This window comes from Oratosquilla oratoria, chromosome 2, assembly GCF_046742065.1.
Source record: "Oratosquilla oratoria isolate Oo_2021 chromosome 2, ASM4674206v1, whole genome shotgun sequence".
Classification (NCBI taxonomy): domain Eukaryota; kingdom Metazoa; phylum Arthropoda; class Malacostraca; order Stomatopoda; family Squillidae; genus Oratosquilla; species Oratosquilla oratoria.
The window spans coordinates 35,735,634-35,740,633 of record NC_134778.1 but is presented as its reverse complement, the minus strand read 5'-3'; the positions used below and the strand labels follow the sequence as shown (position 1 = coordinate 35,740,633).

Genomic DNA, 5,000 nt, shown 5'->3' with positions numbered 1-5,000 from the left:
GCCATGTCAGGCGAAGAAAACATATATTATCTTCGGCACAAGAGAAATGGGATAGACGATGGTGGGAAGGCGTTGCTTCAGACCGTGTCTCAAGACTTGCTTTTTCTTCTTGATAGCTGAGAGGAGATACGGACAGAAGATTAATATCCAGAGCAATGGAAATGATAATAAAAGCACTTGTTTGTGAATAAATACACTTGCCTTCACTTATAAGGACTACAGGGGCTTATGTTAATTATATGTATGTATACATACGTACATACATACTTGCACGCATACATACATACATATTGATATATGAAAGCGCTCTGTTTCGTTACTTTCTTATTCCAAGTGGTCTACTTTGTATATATATATATATATATATATATATATATATATATATATATAGTCACTGTTACTTTGATACGTCTGAGCTGATGTTCGAGCCCTTGGCTTCACTTCGTATCAGTTTCCGTATATGTCTCCGACGAGCGCATTGTCAGTGTCGTTCGTGATGACATAGAATTGAAAGTAAAAAGTTAATGTGGTTGAAATGTATATATATATATATATATATATATATATACATATATATATATATATACATACGCATATATATATATACATATATATATATATATTTATATATATACACACATATATATATATAAAATGTACACACACACACACACACACACACACACACACACACACACACACACACACACACAAACACACACAAACACTCACACATACACACGCACGCACACAGATAATGGTACAAGCGAATTGGGATACATTGGTTATATATTTACTAAGCGGATCATCTCACGGGTTGTCTTGGAATAAAGCTCACTGATTGGTCTGCATATGCCACCGCGCTGACCAATCTTACTGTCGCGTGTTGCATCACGGAGGCACATGGAAACCAATCAGCGAGCTCTATTACGAGACGACCCGTGAGATGATCCGCTTAGTAGCTATATAAGCAATGTATCCCAATTCACCTGTACAATTTTTTTTTTCGCCGATCGACGTTTATATAGATAGGGAGAAAGAGAAAAGACACCACCCAGTACGGACGTGTGTACGCTCCTTCCGTTTCATCGTGATTTCCAACTGCAAGAATTCTTCAAACCGTTACCCGAGCCAAGGTATTCTCTACGCCTCTCGCTCTGACGGTATATGCCCTCTAAACCCCCTTTCGACTGTACATAGCCCTTGCGGTCTTGAAACTTGTGCAGTCGACTGGTGGGGGAGGGAACCCCCTTCCCGGTTTCCCGCTCCTATAGCTGACCCGGCATAGGTCTCGAACCCTCGGCGATCAAAGTGTTCCATACGTTGCGAGAAGGCACCCGGGCGCCAGCCAGCGCGATTGCTTTCACTTAACCACCGTTAGGCCATTAGAACCACGTGAGCATATACCGTACCCCTGAGACCCCCCCCCACACAATTTCCCTTACTTTTCCTTTCTTTTCACACACAACCCTAACATACATACACAAACTAACACACACATATATTTAAAAGCCCAAAGTACTTCGGCGCTATGGGCCGATTAAATATTAGGAAGAACCGGCCTACGGCCGGACAAACCAAACGCACCATCATCTGGAAGCTATTGGCCAAGCTGGAAATAGCTATCCAAAAGTTATTCACCAACGGCACACAACACACGGCGATAGCAGAAGACAGAACAATAGAAGAACTGACGAAAAGGACAACAAAGAATGAATTTGCTAAAGAAGGACTCGACATTATCGAACCTCCGGAGTTGAACGCCAAGAGAACCCTAGTAATAAAACAGGTTGACGAACATATCTACCACGAAGACCCGGAAACGATAAAACAAGAGATGGAACGGCTGAACCCATACCTGAAAGTAAACAACATAATCAAGATGCCGAACACAAGAACAATCCTCAAGGCAAAACTAGATAACACAACAATGGTGACGAAGTGCCTAGAAAAAGGCATACTAATATTCAGCCAGTCATTCCCCCCACACACACTAAGCCAGGAAACATACATACACCTACCACAGTGCACACACTGCTACGCCTACGACCATACACTTAAACACTGTCCACAACCAACCACATACACCATCTGCTCAAGCTGCTGCTCCACTGACCACAGGATCAAGAATTGCCACAACGCTATCAAGAAATGCATCGCCTGTGGCCTTAACCATCCTACATATGCAGCTAGATGCCAAGTAAGAAAAGACTTGATCAAGAAGAAGATACAAGAAAATAAAGAGCAGAACACACACACACACTCTAACACTTCATATGCAAACATAACTACAAGCAACCCTACTCAATCTTCACCAACACCGACACCCAACCCCATAAGCCTCAAACACCTAACAGTCATAAACACAGCAATTATACACGCCAACATAACTGAAGCAGCAATTCCAGGAACTTACCAACAGACAATCAACGAATACTACAAGGCAAATGGACTCCCCACAATCATAATCCCACCCTCAGTCATAAAACCCACAGCTATACTAAACATGATCAACAATACAACACACACCCAACCACAAACAAGAAATGGAAACCGAGGGACATAGAAACAAAAGGTCACACAACACATCAGAAACTGAACAACCCATAAAGGCAAAGAAAACAGAACAAAACACAGAAACAATACAGATCATAACACCCAACACAACAAACATGACAGACGAAGAAATACATCAAAACGTACACACACTCTTACAAAACAACAAGATCAAATACATATACACTAAAGAAATGCCAGAAGAGACAGTAGACACTATGATCAAACAAAAACTGATTGACCTGACCAAAGCCCCTATACAAAGACTGAGACGGAAAAAAAAACAAGGATACTACGACATCCGTAAACACAAACCAACAGACACACCTCACTGGACAGTAAACAGCCAATAAATCAAACACACATGAACACAATACGCATACTACAACACAACGTACAACACTGGACATTCCACAGAAGAAACCAATTAAGCAACCACTACCTAACACAAACACCAGACATCATACTACTCAATTCAATAGGAAAACACACAGTTAGAATATTTAACTACAACACACACACACAAACACTTACAACGAGGACAACGCAGGAATAGCCATAACCGTAAAACAAAACATAAAATACAAACTATTAGACGACTTTGATGAAGACATATTAGCCATTGAAATACACACAAACAAAGGACCCATAATCATAGCCACAACATACTTCCCACCACGAAGACCATACCTACCAACACAAGACATACTGAAAATCATACAGAGACCACAGCCAACATACATCATAGGATACTTTAATGCAAAACACAAAACACTAAAACACACATACAATAATCACATAGGAAAAAGCATACACCAACTAATAACACAGAACCACCTCACCTTCCTAGGCCCAGACTTCCCAACAAGCATTACACACACCGGAACAAGCAACCCAGACATGATATTCACTAACCGACACCACCACCTCACATACAGAATACACCCAGGCGACATAACTTCATCAGATCACATACCACTACACTCCACACTATCCACCACAGCGATCACTATCCCCACACCGCCTAGATTACTATACAAAGAAGCAGACTGGAAGAAATTCAAAACAATACTAGAAACAACAACAGAAGAATACAACAACACAGAAACGCAAACTAACACAAACATTCAATTAAAAGACACAAAATACATAGACGACAAAATAGAAAACTGGTACAAATGATTACACAACGCAATCACACAAAGCATACCTACAACACACCACAAACAACTACCCACCCCTAAAACATCTAAAACACTAAAACAATTAATATGGAAAGCAAACAACATAAAAAACAAAGCCATAACAGAAAACAATTGGACTCCACACACAACACAAACAATTAAACAATTACAAACAAATACTAGAAGAATACAAAAGAAACTACGAAGAGACATGGAACAAATTAATATCAAACATCAATTTCAACCCCAAAAAACCACAAGACTTCTGGAACACAATAAAGAGATTACAAGGCTCCAACACTAACACTTCACCATACATAACACATAACAACGACAAACTACACGACGCCAAAGACAAAGAAAACGCATTCAGACAGGTATGGCAAAACATTTTTCAAATCACACCAGAAGAAAACACACAATTTGACACAAACCACGAAACAAAAATACTCACACACATAACACAACACTACCACCAAACACAACCTTACGCAAACATAGACTTAAACAGACTAGACACTGACAACTACATCGGACGACCCATACAACTAGAAGACGTTAAAAACATAATCAAACACACTAAAAACAAAGCCCCAGGACAATCAGGCATAACAAAACAAATACTCGCACACTTACCAAAAACAACAACACAACTACTCACAGATATATACAACGAAACACTCAGCCTAGGATACTTTCCAAAAAAATTCAAGAACTCAATCATCACATTCATACCAAAACAAAACAAAGACACCACACAAATACAGAACTACAGACCCATATCACTACTAGAAACACCTGGAAAAATATACGAAAGACTAATCACAAACAGACTTATGGCACACTTACACAAACACATGCTAAACCCAAACCAACATGGATTCACACCTGGCAAAGGAACACACACAGCACTCGCCATCATATATGAAACAATCGCAGACACACAAAGACACAAACATGCATGTAACATAATATCACGCGACATTTCCAAGGCCTTCGACAAAGTATGGCATAAAGGCCTTAATACAAAATACTTCAAACACACATTCCCGACACCATCACCAAAACACTCTGTAGCTTCCTAGACAACAGAACAGCAAAAATAAAAATAAACCACTACATAGGACCAGCCTTCCCTCTCCAAATCGGAATTCCACAAGGAAGCGTTCTCTCTCCAACACTGTTTAACTTATACACATCAGACATACCACCACCCTCACACGGAAGCTACACTATACAATACGCAGACGACGTCACACA

The 5,000-nt window shown here is 40.0% G+C and overlaps 1 protein-coding gene across 1 annotated transcript in view; it reads right to left on the bottom strand.

Annotated features, from left to right (window-relative positions):
* LOC143033869 (uncharacterized) overlaps positions 1–5,000 on the bottom strand; it is a 27,333-nt gene that overhangs the window by 317 nt on the left and 22,016 nt on the right. Inside the window, exon 2 of the mRNA XM_076199439.1 lies at positions 1–116. This exon is cut by the window's left edge and continues 317 nt beyond it. The gene's annotated coding sequence lies outside the window, so the exon portion shown is untranslated. The remainder of the gene's footprint in view (positions 117–5,000) is intronic.